Consider the following 16,943-nt stretch of genomic DNA (forward strand, 5'->3'; position numbering starts at 1 on the left):
TCAAATCTTAGACGGATTCATTGCCACGCATTGCCTCGCTCAGCACGGGTGTATGGCGTTATCGATAATTAACTGTGCATAAGGACAAATATTCAAATCTCTTAGTTACATGTGTCCATCCATGTCTTACTGTATGGCTGTGAGACATGGGCATTGAATAGTGACTTGAAGAGGCGGACTGATATGCTTCTGATAACAAGTGCCTATTCAGAAGCATGGGATATCGCTTGATTGACAATGTGTCGAAGCGGTGATAACTCCGTGAAACTGATTCGAAGCTTATTACCTGCATATTCCGTGAACGTCAGCTCCGGCTTTACGGGCATGTAGCACCCTACCCAGAACTCAACACTGCTAAGGGGACGTCCACAGAGTTCGTGGATTGAGCAAGTCGATAGATTCTGCCGTGCATGGAGACCTATCCGGAAGAACTCCCGGTTTGGAGTCGTGGGATGGCCGAGGTAACGCCTATGCTTATGCCCTTAATTATTGATTCATTAAGTCCTGGGACAATGTAACATTCTATAGACACTATTAATTATGTTAAATGGAATTCTTTATGATATGTCGTGGGCCAACATTTTCTAGATATCTGTAGTAGCCTACTTATTTTATTTCGCGATTTCTTGAATAACTCGTGGCCCAGTGCATGTACTATATTCCAAATATGGCTTATTGTATGAAATCTCAGCGAGTTCATTTATGATTTCGTTGGCCAGTGTGGCTTATATAGTGGACTATGCTTACTGTAATAGCAGATTCACTAATGATATAGCGGAACCGTGTATAGGCCACAGTTGATGGCAAATATAGTCTAAAGTGGTATTGTAACCTATGTAGCGAAATCCTCAATGATCCCTAGGGCCAGTGTAGCAGGTTGCCGTAATTGCTTATGGGTTTTAGTGGACCAATCTAGCGCAGATTGTAGATATTGTATTAAGCGGCTTTTTTAATTGAGGATTCCATATGCACTGTTGTTGGCCTATTGAGAATATTGCTTAATTATTATTGCATTTAGCTGATTCCGTTATAATATATCGTGGACTTAATGCAACAGATTTTGTATTTTATTTAATATCTGTATCAGATTTCATGGCGATTGTTTGTGTGCAGTCTAACTATATATAGCTGAGTGTGGAATTACTTATTGTATACATATTAGGCGTATTTCTTGGTAATCGAGTATATGAAATTCTCTCCAAGGAGTGTAAATGATTTAAGAACACACAAAGGAAAGAAGTTCAAAGTGTAAATGACCTTAGAATTAAGCGATACACACACCCACACATTAGTCAAGGCTTGCATAGGAGTTCTGGGCATTTCTAGTAGTATTTTTATGACCCTGGTGGTGGTCTGACAATTCTTCTGTACCATAAACCTAAAAGAACACTCATTAGAACCCGACTGATCCCTCCTCCGACCTTTGAAAATAATTTATGTAAGTCGCAAAAGCATATCGTTCTGATACCACACGTTCATATTTGTCAAGGCTTACATAGGAGTTCTGGGCATTTCTAGTAGTATTTTTATGACCCTGGTGGTGGTCTGACAATTCTTCTGTACCATAAACTTAGAAGAACACTCATTAGAACCCGACTGATCCCTCCTCCGACCTTTGAAAATAATTTATGTAAGTCGCAAAAGCATCGATCTGTCAGACGTACCGAACCTTCTTTACCGCTTAATTTGTATCGCTTCTCCTCTCTTCCGTTTATTCACACACTTTGCTTTTCAGTGATAATGTACGTATATAAATTAACTTTCCTCACTGCAATACATTATCTCACTATACTTTTGAGTTTGTTGTTTGAATCCCTTATTGCCATGATTTGACCCTTGATTGGCACCACTGGCCCTCCCTCAGCCTGTTCACTTTGCTTCTCAATGGCAATGTACGTATATAAATTAACTTTCCTCACTGCAATACATTATCTCACTTTACTTTTCAGTTTGTTGCTTGAATCACTTATAGGAAAGCAAATTCAGGAGAAGAAAAGAACAGAAAAAATACCTCAGTTCAGGGTGAAGTGTATATAAGTGTGCACTGTGAAGTAACTATAAGTGCATGCTGTGAGGTATATAGAATTAAGTGTTGAGAAGGAGGACTTAAGAAGCGATACAATTAATTCGTTACAGGTCAAAAGAAGAAGAAGAAGAGGAATTGCCATGACGAGCCTTGGCACCACTGGCCCTCCCTCAGCCTCATCGTTGCCAGATTATCGTACTCAGAGCATTATACTTACCGGTTTTTGACGCCTAACTATTGCCAAGAAACATCAGGAATTAACTATCTTAACGATAAATATAAATGAATTTAGTTATTGGGGCCCAGGAGACAGTTTTTGGGGTCGGAAGATTGTAAATATAAGAGGCTCAGTACGACAACCTGGCAACGTTGCTTATATCATGGAGGTAGAATTGATGGAGTCAACATTAGCCCAATTAAGTGAATACACCCGAGCTGTCATTTTTACGGCCAGGCGTGAGGTGCTCTCAGGTCAGGCTTCCTCTTTTGGCCGTAAATTTGACAGTTCATCGGCTTCACCTCAATGAATGGGATTAACGGGCCGTGTCCACTCCACCAATTCTACCTCCATGGCTTATATTGTTTACAGTCTTATCATTAACACCAGAAAGGCAGCCCCGTGTGTCTGTGGGCCTCTCGCCGCCTCCTAGGACACCCAAATAAGAAAAAAAGTCCCTCGGTGTAGTTAAGAAACGCTCCCCAGCGCTTAGTGGAGTTAAAGAAGGTATATCACCCCCCCAGGAGCTTGTTTTTACGCTGCGTGGATATGGAGTAACTTCCCTCTGCCCCTGATGTGCCGTCTGTGAGTGATGTGGTCCTCTTTAGACAAACACTGACGCAGCATTATTGGTTTTGTTGTGTCCTTCTCTCTTCTTTAATTCGTGGTCATGATAGAGTATTTCTCCAGAAGTACACCCAGCTAAACGGTGGGTGACATTCCTTAATTCTTTTTAAACTATAATGTGGTAATCGTAACTCTGATAACTGTTTTATAAATGCCAAAGATTAGGAGCAGTATAGTATAAGGATTTCGTTACTCTTATCAACCTCTAGATCTCATGATTGTAAGCAGTTTATCCAGATCCAGATCCAGTTTAACCTCACTTGATATTCGGAAATGATTAATGATGGCAAGAATGAATGCCTTGCCATGGTCTCTTCAACTAACAGAACTCAACCGTGGCTTCTCCCTTCTTCACATCCTTGGAATATATGTAACCTTAGGGAGAATGTTCTTTCCCATGGGGGGTTTTGCTCCTCCCAACCCCCCTTCACTATAAAAGGGGGAGTTTGGTGTGGTGATTGCTCCAAGGCTTGTGCATGGAGGTTATTACTTTGGATGTATGAATTCCTCTGTTGATCTAGTAGTCCTAAGATCCTTGTTTTGGAATTATGGCTATTAATTTTATCAATCTATCAATTTGAATAGTATTTATGAGAACTAAGCATCTCCCCACACAGTTATAAAGGGACCGTTATTACTTGTTTTCTTATAATTATTGGCTCAGTTATAGAGATGTGTCCACTTATATCTGGTGAAAAACAAATTACACGTGAGGTCATAATATGCTTTATGTGAAATCCAATCGGGAGACTTGCTGCTTGGTGACCCAAATTAATCAATGGTGATAACATGATGATTTTAGTCTCAAATATTTTCCCGAGATTAACCCTTAGATTACGGTGATCGTATATATAAGTGCGCTACCACACGGCCCAACCGTACGGGGATCATATATTTAATCATCACACTCTACGCTCCCTACATTTCAAATATACTGCCAGTTCTTGACTCAGAAGAATGGTGGAGGTATCTGGCATCCGTACACACTCATTCGTCTCCAGTACGCGGCCTGCCGAAGGCCACAGATCATTTTCCACTTTTGTTTCGAATACATCTGGCATGTCTCGTGACGCGTCAAGCAGTTCCTCTGCTCCGGGCGGAAGTAGAGCGCGGGCGAATCAAAGTGACAGTGACTCTGATGACTGCTATGGTAATGACATTGACAGAGGAGGGAGGGGCAAGTAGGTAGAGAGAGAGTGAGAGCGAGTGGGGTGCTTCCATGCGACACGTCACAGCCACAAGAAAATGTGCAATATTTTCGGCTGTCATAACTTTTTTTATTATTATTAGGAGAGAGGTTTTATTACACCACCATATATACTAGATGAATATATATACAATTATTGCAAAGAAGGAAGACACCATTTCCACCTCTTTTCAAATGTCTAAATTTTGCCCGTGCACAGCATTCAGAGAAATATACCGCCACCCGTACTCTAAGGGTTAAATTGATGTATCAAAATGGCAATACTACCATTGTAAACCCTATAAAAAAAAAAGTTTGAATGAAGTATGGCATGTAAAATATGTAAAATATGATTGTTTGCTGTGGATATATTTTGATTTTACCTTTAACCCTTTCCATCCATGACGCAGACATCGGCGTCACAGTATGGAAAGGGTCAAGAGGAAATGGAAGAGGTTTAGAAGAGGACTAACCCTTTCCATACTGTGACACTGTCGGACACCGGCGTCAGCGCCACCGGAGTGAAGGGGTTAAATGGCTGTGTTGTGATTAAGTGATTGGTATTCTCAAATGCTTTTATAGCTGTTTTCTGAGGAATTAAACTATCCACATGAAAATGCATCGTATTTTACCCAGAAATAAATGGGCAGTGTCTGTGAAATAGACTGCTCAGTTCTCCTAATCATCTGTTAATTCCTAACAAAACCTGTAGAGTCATGAGATTAGAAGCATAATTAATTCACTTAACAGTAGTCTTTTGTTTTCAGTAGCAGAGCTTATGTGCCTAAATGAAAAAGGAATCTGTAAAATAAAGAACTACCTCAGAAGTATATACCTGAAAATACCATGATATTCAAATGGGGTAGTGCCATGAAGGTCAGAGGCATAGTGTTTCCTGTTAAAGAGATGAACTGTCTCAGTCATGCTGCTGTGTAAAAGACAAAAAGTGAATACTTGATATGAAGAATGAAGTTGTGTTGAGAGGCAGGAAGCCTCCTCCTACCATGTGCACAATATAGTTGCTGCAAGAGGCATCTGTTGAAGTGGAGCCACTGGTAGGAGTTTGTCTGCTGTTCCTGCTTGGGCAACATCTTCACCATTGAGTGTCACACACATCCTGCCTCCACCATCTCCTTCAAGGACCAAGGTAGGCAGCCTACATTTTTATTTATTTATTTATTTATTCATTTTTCTGGTGAGCCAGATGCTGTCCTTCTAATTAGTCTTAAAGTTCTTAAAGGATGGCAAGTATAGTGATAATATCAGTATTTTAAGGTTCCATGCAATAAATAATTTAGTCCACACAAAATAAAAGAATGTCATGTGCATGAATTAGAAGCATTACCGTAGATATTTTTTTACGGCTGCGCTTTGTACTTCAGTATACAGGCAGGTTCTGTCCAATGCAGCAAATTCATACAATATTTGGAACACTTTAAGTTGTAATGAAATAAATATAATGGGGATGAAGAGTTAGTATATTTATCTTCTATATTTTTACCTAATCCAGTATTCACTATATCTATTATCAGTACTGTATGTTTCCAGTTACACCTCAGAAAGGTAACATCATGTTGGTCATGCAATACAGCCTGCTGACCCTGTTGCTGTCATCATGTCTACTATTACATGTAGAAGTATATGACATGCTGATTTGAATATTAGATAAACAGAGCACTATTAAAGAAAATGATCAGAAAGTACTTTGGTAATGTTGAACATTACACTCAAATTTTATGCCATTCTTGTGTTCAGGCACACATGATGCCTGAGGTTGAACAAAATTACTTAAATGCCTCACAATACATATTACTAAATTTTATATCAAGTGAATCAATACAAACCAAAAGAGGGAAAACAAAAAGCTAACCTGTCATGACTCAGGTTTGTAAGAGATGGGCTTCAGAAATTATCAGTCTCATGATAGAAAAAAAAAGACATATTCTGCTACCTAAACAAGATTACTAAGACACCTTGGCCTTTCATGACAGGATGGGGTAATGTTAGGAGGATGATCAGATTTGTGGCCCTTTGCCCATCAGATTCAACAGTCAATGCATTTTCTACAGCATGGTGGTGCACAAGATTTATATAATGGGAATCTGCATTTTACTATTTTGCATTGGATAATACATCTCTGTATGCTGTGAACATTTGATTAAATAATGCAGCACTTTGAAATTATGCTTTGAATGCACTCCATAGTTTGCTCAAGCACTTATGGTCATAAAGCCAAAAAATGTTATAGGCACTCAGTTTTGTAGTATGTGAGTACTGCGTAGTTATGTTATTGATAAACATATAGCATTGATGTGCAAGTAATGCAGGATATTATGTGCTAAACTAAGCTACAGTTTGCCATGATACTAAGGTTTGGTAGATACATGACTCATTATTCACTGAAGTTTCAAAGTGTTTTATATTCACCAGATGTTATTTGTTCATAGTTATATGTTTCATCACCAGATCTTTTCAGATGAATGAGATATTATTCGAATGCAGAAAATAATGCTTTGCAATATGCTATTCTGTAGACTTAAAAATATTCCCTCTGAATTAACAGAATTCTAATCTAAAGTAATAGTTCGTGTTGAAAGCTTTTTAGGATCTAATAGCATAGTAATTTGAAAAGAAAAGGATAAAAATAAAATGCTGCTTTGGAGGTCTGTGGCCTTGATTTACACAAGAAGACTTAGGATGATTGTTGATTGGCAAGGATAACCATTGTCTGTGTGAAATAGGCACTGGTATGTGGTAGACAGTAACCTTCAATACCTTTATTATTAATACCCCCAACAAAGCTGCTTCCATCAGTAGTGTAAATAGTCTTTCCTGATGGTGCTGATATGCATGTTTGCAATGTTTCCATTGCAAACTGTGTGAAGATGGTAGACTGCTATGAGGTAACCATGGAAAGTGTAAATCCCACAGAAGGAGATTGGGTGACCCTGCTCTCAGAGAATGAAGGGTTTTGTGTGCACATACATACCAGTCTACTGACACATACCAAGATTTCAACTTAGAAGATTATTCATTTCATTAGTTCAATCCCTAAAAAGCTTTCAACTAGGAGCTGTCATGTAGTTTTATCTTTGTGATCTTGTTTATGAAGCCTATAATGTGTGATCTGCTTTTCACTTACCAGCCACTATAAACTAGTCTTATGTCACAGTGAGTGCAGCAAAGCCTAACACCCCTTACAGGTGTGGAGCCAAAGACTCGTGAACAGAGTTAATTGTACTGTGTTTTGTCAGTGCATGAGGCTTTACTTTGTTTGTTAGCATCACCGTCTGAATTACCATATACTGTACTTCATTTGGCTGAGATACGGTTTGATGTTCTGAGCTTGAATTGGGACTATATATTTTGTAAGCACAGTTCAGCAATCAGGTGAGGCTTAATCTTAAGTTCATGTTTGTCTGATGCTTTCACAATATGCATCTGCTTGGTAAATAAGCGACCAGTAATAGTCTATTAATTTACTGATGGTCTTTATACATATTGAGTTCAAAATAAGAAGTAAGTGAAGACAGATTTAGCATCTCCAGCAGCTGGCATCACCTGAGACAAAATCTAGCATTGTCTAGGTTACAAGTTGGTCGTACATGCAATTTAATTGATTTCGTGGGATAGGCACTTATTTCATTTTCTGTTAAATTTTGTAAATGTAGTTAGAATCGAATATGTATATGGCTCTTACTTGTTGAGAAGTATATATATGTAGGTGAGATGTTCTGAATGCCCTAATACCAGAGGGTAAGCCTTCATTGCTGTGTAGTGAATAGAAAAAAATTGTGCATACCTGTGTGTTTGGTCACTTTGTTGTGTTTAGGTGATTGGAATTGTTGGGGGTCTGCCTCTAGTCTTAGAATCACTTTACAAATTTAATCTCAATGGCACTTTTATTCTGCCATTTTCATGATAGCATGCCATGTTCTTGTCAGTCCTGTCATGATCATACTCATGATCATCATCATCATCATTATCCATTTTCACCATCATCACATTTTCCAGCATTAACTTCATCATTATCACCATTTTTTGCATAAGTTTCACCACGGCCTGATCACAAGTTGGACTCGCAGTTGGCAGCAAGTACTCTCCCAATTAGAGCAAGGCTCATTAGTCAAGCTCTGGGTGCTGCCAGGACCTCACACACCACACACCCCATCCCCCTTGCTCAAGGGGGACAGTAACTACTCCTAGTCAATGGAAAAAAAAAAAAAAACCCTGAGTGGGGCTCGAACCTCTGCCTGCCACGCCACAAAGCCGGACAGTGCAGTATATATAAATATATATATATATATATATATATATATATATATATATATATATATATATATATATATATATATTTATAGATATAAAACATATCATGGCCAGGTGCATATATCTTCACAATCACTATTCTCCTTTGTACATTCCAATAATTAAATTTGAAGTCTTTGACCATATTTGTTCTCCAGGTTGTTACAAACTGTAAGGTTAGAAACTACTGTGGCATTTGTCATTCTTTCTTTTAGTATAGTATATGTCACTCTGGTACTTATTCAGCGTTGCTAGAGTGCCATGTGCCATATGCCACTGTTTATGAGTGTATACACTCCAGGTTCTTGTTTAGCATTGCTCCGCCAATTAAGTAACATAACACTAATTCAAAATGTGTAGTGTTTACAAAGTTTGTGCAAGATGTTTTCTAGAAATATGCCATGTTATGCTTATTAGCACTAAGGTATGTTGTATTTCTGCAGTATTATGCTGTCTTCTCATTTAAGTATTAACTAAAGTGATAATTGACTCATATGATTCAGATGTTTTCTAGAAAATGAGCCAGTTTGAATAGGTAGCAACTGATAACTGAAGCAGCACTATACTGTATCCTGTGCACCTCTGAAGCTGACAGGAAGTGTTATATCAGAGTTTGACTCTGCTTTGACACATAGGGCTCAGTTCTCTGGGCTGAGAGTGATGTATCAGTGACCAGAATGTGCTCATTTTGTTGATAGCTAGGAACTTATTCTGGCATCTTGAATGTTTAAAGTCAGAGGCAGAACAGATTATCAAATGGCCAACACACAGTTTAGACAGCAAGATCACCAATAAAGTTCTTTTTGTGGATATATATATATATATATATATATATATATATATATATATATATATATATATATATATATCTATATATATATATATATATATATATATATATATTATGATTTTCTAATTTCATTTAAAGTGTAATTACTCTATATAGAGTTCATAGGTATACCCCCAAAATGGAGAACTTAATAAGCTAACAATAATATTTGCTTCCTAAAAAGGAAACAGCAAATGGAGGCTTACCTTTATGCTGGAATAATCTAATTTGTTGCTAATCTCTATCTCTGTACAAAACTATGTACTTTTATCACTGGGACATGTAAGAAGAGGGCTCATAGCACTTGATAATCATTGTTTTGTTCTACACAAAGATGAGGAAGACAAGTTTACACGAGGCTTTCTTAAGTCAAGATTACTTGGCTGGGGAAAGGTCTGTACGGAGACACACAGTGAGTGTGCCTAACTCTCTCGAGGGTAAGTTGTATGGTGAAACAAGTCTAATTATACCCTGCTTTGAGTAGATTAGTGGAACTTGCAAAAGCTAATATCTTAAAATGTGAATAGATATTATTTATTTTAGCCTGTGAGTTCAGTTAATCTTGACCTCTGTTTTGTTTATATATAAAGATCATAGATTCCTTTGAAAAATAATTGTTATGGTTTCCATATACATGTCAAGACAGTTACTTTCTTGCTCTGCCTGCTTCACATTTTATGGAAATACGCAAGTTATGCTCTGGGACTTTTGATACTAACTTTTCTTCTTGGCTGATGTGACCCTTTCCTCTCCTCAATTTCCGCACCCTCTCCCAGTGGTCTCTTTGGTATTGTGCGCTGGGTGGGTGCTTCTGATGTCACAAGGTGATTTTTACCTGGGATTTGGCCTCAAAATATTCAGCCTCACTTTCTCCGATTCTGGCCTGGCTGATTGAGTGAATAATTAATTGACTAATTGATTGACAACAATTAGATATAGTTCAGATGATTTGCTCTGACTTATTAATGTTGTTGTTGCTCATGGTGATGGTGGAACATATGCTCCATATTCTCCATACTTATTGGTGGTTAAGACACCCTATTTTCATGCTTGTCTAAAGGGGAATAATACATATTTATTTCCATAATCACCATTATTCTTTGGAATGTTTCAACTATAGTGTTCAAAATAAAGTATGACTTGCTTCTAGTAGTGGAAAGAATTTCCTTCCATCAGCTGAATGTATTAACTAGTACTGTTGTCAGTCAAGGTGTGGAGGAAAATTTCTTGGTGTGTGAGTGTGCAGTTTGGTCCTTGAAAGGTGTTCTTTTTTCTGAAGGCTTTTCTTTACCTCTTCTCCACATATGAGGTGAATGAGGTTCATGTTGGTGAAGGTTTTCCTAAGGGAAAGTCATTCAAAGTGTAAAATCCTTATTCCCTGGAATCATGCAGTTAGAGTTGCCTACTCAGAGATACTAAGGTAATATGAAAGTTTGCATGGTGCCCAATTGGCAAATGCCAAGAGAAAATATTTGCCCATTGGTCTATTATGAAGTAAGTGTTTAGGCTATGTAGGTTGCTCATATTTTTGTACTAAGTCATTTATGTAACAAGGATCATTTGGAGACAATTTGGGCTGGTCTCCTTTTGTGCAGAAGCTGCCCTACTCAACTGTGAAAAAATAGGTACAGATGTAAGTCAAAGAGTTGTGACCTCACTACTGGAAAAGGGAAGTGGGAATAGAATAAGAGATGAAGCAAGTGCATGAGGATGTGATGAGCTGGGTAAGCTCAAGTTCACAACCTAAACTGCCTTGGGGTGTTGTTGGAACTCACCATTTTGATTCCTTGCTGCTCCAAAACTATATGTGCATACCTTCCTCTGAGCAGCATGCAGAAAACCCAATAAAAAAATAAATAAAAATAAAGGTATTGCGTATAATAACTGACATTGCTTCATATTCAGCATTACTACACTTGATTGTGTGTGTGTGTGTGTGTGTGTGTGTTTACCTATTTGTAGTCTACCGGGCCCGAGCTAAGCTCTAATAGTTCCGTCTCCATATCTACCTTTATCCAGCCTTTCCTTCATTTGTTGGACACTGTTTGCCTCCACCACCTCTTCCTGCAAGCTGTTCAATGTGTTCACACTTCTATGTGGAAAACTATGCTTTTTTAAGTCACTCAAACAGGCTCCTTTATTAAGTTTCTTCCTATGTCCTCGCAGCCCCTGCGGTCTCACAGTTTAGAAGAGATCATTCCTATCCACCTCAACAAACTTATTTACCAACTTATACAACATGGTCAGATCTCCTCTCTCTCTTCTTTGTTCCAGTGTCGGCAATTCCATCTCCTTCAATCTGTCTTCATACATCGTATTTGAAAGTTCTGGGACCATTTTAGTTGCAATTCTCTGTATCCTTTCCAGCTCTCTGATATCCTTCTTCTTGTGAGGTGACCACACAATTGCAGCATATTCAAGCTTTGGTCTTATAATTTTTGTTATTATTTTCTTCATCATTTCTTTGTCCATGAAATGGAATGATACCCTTATATTTTGCATCATCCTGTAGGTTTCTCCAAACAGCTTGTTTATGTGCTCTTCTGGGGATAGTGTGTCTTGCATCGTTACTTCCAAATCTTTTTCTTCATGTACCACCTTTAAGTTTTCTTCTCTCATCCTGTATGTTTTCCTTGGTCTGTTTTTACTTTTCCAATTTCCATAATATGGCACATGTTTGCATTAAATTCCATCTCACATAACTGGCTCCATCTATCCACTCTGTCTAGGTCATTCTGCAGCTCCTCACAATCTTCCTCTGTCCTCACTTTTCTTATTAACTTTGCATCATCTGCAGAAAGGCTCTTATAACTTTTATACCCTTTGGCATATCATTTATATATACTATGAACATTATTGGTGCCAGAACTGAGGCTTGGGGAACTCCACTCTCTATTCTCCTCCAATTTGATTTCTCCTCTCTAATCACTGTCCTCATTTCTTTTCCCAGTAAGGAATCCTTCATCCACTCAATAATCTTTCCGCCCACTCCTCCCCACTGCTGTAGTTTCCAGATTAACTTTTTGTGCGGAACCTTGTCAAAAGCCTTTTTTCAAATAAAGATAAACACTGTCAGCCCACCCTTCTCTCTCTTGCACCACGTCTATTGCTCTTGAGTAGAAACATTTTAAGTTAATGACATAGCTTTCCCTTTTCTAAATCCAAACTCCTTCATTTATCGTTTTCCTTTTCTAAATGCTCGACCCATTGTTTTTTTTTATTATACTTTCACAAATCTTGAACATTACACTTGCCAAAGAAACTGATCTATAATTTAGTGGTTCAGTTTTATCTCCACTCTTATGAATTGGACCATTGTTCGCTCTCTTCCATTCTAAGGGCATTTTTCCTGTATTTATAGAGCATGTTATTATGTTATAAAGTGGCTCCAATAATTAATTTCTACACTCTTTTAGCACTTGTCACGAGATTCCATCTGGTCCCATAGCTTTCCTTCCATCTAAGGTTTTCATCAGCTGTATCAGTTCCCCTTTATCAACCTTTATATGATTCAGTTTCCCCTCATTGCAATTTTCGAGCCCCCAGTCAAAGTCAGTTTCTTCCGTAAACACTTTATAAAAAAAATTATTTAATATTTCTGCAATTTCTTTGTCCTTTATGTAGATTACGTTTTTTTCCTTTAGCCTTTCCACTCCTTCATTTCTTTTTAACTTCCTGTTTATGAATTTTTAAACATTTTTGGTTCTTCTTTACATTTTAAAACTATTCTTCTTTCAAATTTAGCTTCCTCCTCTCTCCTTATTTTCACATAATCATTACTTGCCTTTTTATATATGTCCCTATTGTTCTAATTTGGTCTTTTCTTTAAATTCCTCCATGCCTTATTTCTATCTCTTCTTGCTGTCTCACACCTCCATCCACACCATGTTTTCTCTCCTTTAGTTTTTATTGTTTAGAATGGGACATATATCTATTCCTCTGTTGTAAATATTCATAAAAGTGTCAAATTTCTCTTGAATATTAGTACTCCTCTTCATATCAGTCCAGTCTACTCCACCGAAGAAAGTCTTGAGTCCAACGTAATCTGCTTTAGCGTAGTTTTTCCTTTTTTTCTTATAAGCCTCTTCTCGATATTCACATCCTTCCATAGCTTTCATCTCCAATAGTTCATGGTCGCTTTTTCCTAAGGGGCACTCATGACTGACTCCTTCATCCAACTCCATGTGTATTTACCTAGTTGTAGTTTTACAGGGCCTGGGCTTACGCTCGTGTGGTCCCGTCTCCATATCTGTATTTGTCTAGCTTTTCCTTAAAGTTGTACACACTCTTTGCTGATATACATCCTCACTTAGTCTGTTCCAAACCTCTATGTTTCTTTGTGGGAAGCTATATTTCTTTATGTCTCTCAGGCATCTTCCTTTCCTCAACTTTTTATTGTGCCCTCATGTGTTGCTGATGTTTCTTCCCTATCTTTGCAGTAACTCCTCAATGTCTACCTCCTCCATTTTAATCAGTAGTTTATAAATTTGTATTAGGCTTCCCCTTTCTCTTCTTTATTCCAGTGTTAGTAGGTCCATTTCTTTTAACTTTTCTTCATATGACAATCCCTCCAGTTCTGGAACTTTTCTTCTTTTAGTTGCTTTTCAATTATTTCCTGTAAGTCTATGTTGGCTTTTTCTTGTTCTATTTTCCATGTTTTTATTTCACCAACCTTACTCTTTCTTCCTTGCCCATTATCTCTATCAGGTCTTGATTTTCCTTTCTTATGACTCCTAGTCCTTCCTTTACCATTTTTTCATATTTTGCCAGCTGCTCATTCAACTTCTCATTTTCCTGAACCAGTTTTTTTTTCCCTGTCTTCCAAACTTCTCACTCTTGACTGTAATTCACTATGCGATTTCTTACCTTGTTCATCCTCCTTTTCCATGGACTTCACTCTTACGATCGACGTGTTTATTTTTTTCTCCACTAACAACACTCTTCTGTACACAGCAGATGATTCTGTACCCCCAAATCCTGCGAAACTTGGCTCACTGGTTCCAGAACACTTGTCACTCTCTAGGCCTCCCATAGCTTCTTTCCGCATTTTCTGCCTTGTTCCATTTCCTCTTCCTCTTCTATTCCGTGTCTGCCTCCCTTCATCACTCATTCTACACCAGCTTTTAAGAATTCTTGCATGGACAGGAGACGGGCCTGAGGGCACCCCTGACCCTATAAACAACAACTGGCAAGCAGACGACACGGCACACATCCTTCCTGCTCCGCTCCGCTCCGGTGTGTGTGTGTGTGTGTGTCTGGGTATGCAGGTGTGTGTGTGTGTGTGTGTCTGGGTATGCAGGTGTGTGTGTGCGTGTGTGTGTGTGTGTGTGTGTCTGGGTATGCAGTTGCGTGTGTGTGTGTATTTGCCTTGTTGTATTTACCCAGTTGTAGTATTACAGGGCCTGGGCCTACGCTCGTGTGGTTCCGTATCTGTTTTTGTCCAACTTTTCCTTAAAGGTTTGCACACTCTTCGCCGATACTACATCCTCACTTAGTCTGCTCCACACCTCTGTTTCTTTCCGGGAAGCTATATTTCTTTATGTCTCTCAAGTATCTTCCTCTCCTCAACTCTTTACTGTGCCCTCGTGTTTTTTTTACAGCTAAAGAAACAGCTCAAGGGCAACAAAAAAGGTGTAAAAAAAAAAAAAAAAATCGCTGTTCCTACACAGACAAAAGTTATGAGCGGCCAAAAGAGAGGTCAATTTCGGTGTGTTGCTGACGTTTCTTCCATCTCTTAGCAGTAACTCCTCATTGTCTACTTCCTCCATTTTAATTAATAGTTTATAAATTTGTATTAGGTCTCCCCTTTCTCTTCTTTCTTCCAGTGTTGGTAGGTCCATTTCCTTTAACCTTTCTTCATATGACAATCCCTCCAGTTCTGGAACCATTTTCATTGTCATCCTTTGTATTCTTTCTAGTTTTTTTATGTGTTACTTCTTAAGGAGAGACCACACCGTTTCTGCATATTCCAGTTTTGGTCTAATCATAGTGGTTATTATCTTTTTCATCATATCCTTATCCATGTACTGGAATGCCAATCCTATGTTTCTTACCATTCTATACGTTTCACCGAATATCCTATCAACATGACTCTCAGGCTCCTGTATTGTCACTCCCAGACCTCTCTCTTCTTGAACTTTTTTTAATATTTCTCCATCTCCCATTCTATATGTCCATTTTGGTCTCCCTTCACTCTTTCCCATTTCCATTACATGACATTTCTTCACATTGAACTCCATCTCCCATTTCATACTCCAGTCCCAAATCTTATTCAGGTCCTCTTACAGAATTTCAGTCTTTACTGTTTCTCAGCAGTTTTGCATTGTCTGCAAACAGGCTCATATAACTGCTTACTTTCTCTGGCATATCATTTATGTACACTAGGAAAAGTATTGGTGCCAATACCGATCCTTGAGGCACTCCACTATCTACAATTCTCCATTCCGATTTCATGTCCTTTACCACTGTTTGCATCTCTCTTCCCCTTAAGTAACTTTCTATCCAGGTTCTTCATTTTCCCTTTCAAACCTCCTGTCTTGTATGTGGAACTTTGTCAAAAGCCTTCTTCAGGTCAAAGTACATGCAATCTACCCTATCTAATCTGTGTGTGTGTGTGTGTGTGTGTGTGTGTGTGTATGCATGTGTGTATGTGTGTGGGCATGCATGTGTATGTTTGTGTGTGTGGGGGCATGCATGTGCAGGTCCACTTATCTGCGCACATGCAATGTATATATGCTTGAGCTAATATAATATGTGATTGTGTGTGACAAATTTATTGGTATTCACAGCCTGTGTAATTTCCTGAAAAGAATTATGGAAATAATTTATGTATGCAACATCCAATGAGGAAGTGCTTTTCCATGTGTGGAATATTAAAATTTCAAAGAGAAAGGAGGTAGACAAAATTGGTGTAGAGTGAATACCATTGAAGCATAGTCACACTGCCTGCAGATTAAAACAACTTTGGAGTTTTATGAAAGCTCAGCTAAGTTAACATGTACTAACTGAGTCAGGTTTGGTCTCATTTCTATTGCATTAACATGTTCTGCTTGCTCCAGTCCTCACAACTCCATGTGCTGTGCCTCCACTTTTATTTTAGCTAAATGGCTTCCATTTGGACCCATCTCATGTTTGTTTATATTGAATGCTCTAATACTTGAACATATAAATCTGTGTCCTTTCACTATTGTTTGTCCATTAACTTCATGTTTCATGTGCAATTTTACCCTAATCATCCCCCCAGGCAGTTTCTGAATATTTTTTATTGCACTTAACCACTGAGAAAGTAACCCACAAAGAGTAGAATTAACTTCCTTCATGTCTAAAAGCAGGTGGTGGTGGCGAGTATCGAACTGTTCCGGTCATAGGAAGACCAAGGCCACTCCCAGCCGTTGGGTGTAATGTCCCAGGGATGGGGATGATGGATAACTGGGGCCTCAGAGCTCATCACAGCTTGCAAGTCCGTTCTGATGGACTCTCCCTGAGCATCATAATACAGCACAAATTTTCTTCTCTCTCTCTCTCTCTCTCTCTCTCTCTCTCTCTCTCTCTCTCTCTCTCTCTCTCTCTCTCTGTCTCTCTCTCTCTCTGTCTCTCTCTCTCTCTCTCTCTGTCTCTCTCTCTCTCTCTCTCTCTCTCTCTCTCTCTCTCTCTCTCTCTCTCTCTCTCTCTCTCTCTCTCTCTCTCTCTCTCTCTCTCTCTCTCTCTCTCTCTCTCTCTCTCTCTCTCTCTCTCTCTCTCTCTCTGTCTC

General features: G+C 38.6%; 1 long non-coding RNA gene across 2 annotated transcripts; it reads left to right on the top strand.

The window, feature by feature from the left end:
- Nucleotides 1-2,584: 2,584 nt before the first annotated feature.
- LOC126996492 (uncharacterized) lies at nt 2,585-16,659 on the top strand. 2 transcript variants are annotated; one of them, XR_007751218.1, is made up of 4 exons: nt 2,585-2,750; nt 4,824-5,203; nt 9,528-9,630; nt 16,525-16,659. It is a non-coding gene; the product is annotated as an uncharacterized LOC126996492 (long non-coding RNA). The 2 variants fall into 2 exon arrangements; XR_007751219.1 differs by having other exon boundaries at nt 2,586-2,750; nt 4,827-5,203.
- The last annotated feature ends 284 nt before the right edge of the window (nt 16,660-16,943 follow it).

This window comes from Eriocheir sinensis, chromosome 10 (genome assembly GCF_024679095.1).
Source record: "Eriocheir sinensis breed Jianghai 21 chromosome 10, ASM2467909v1, whole genome shotgun sequence".
NCBI lineage: Eukaryota > Metazoa > Arthropoda > Malacostraca > Decapoda > Varunidae > Eriocheir > Eriocheir sinensis.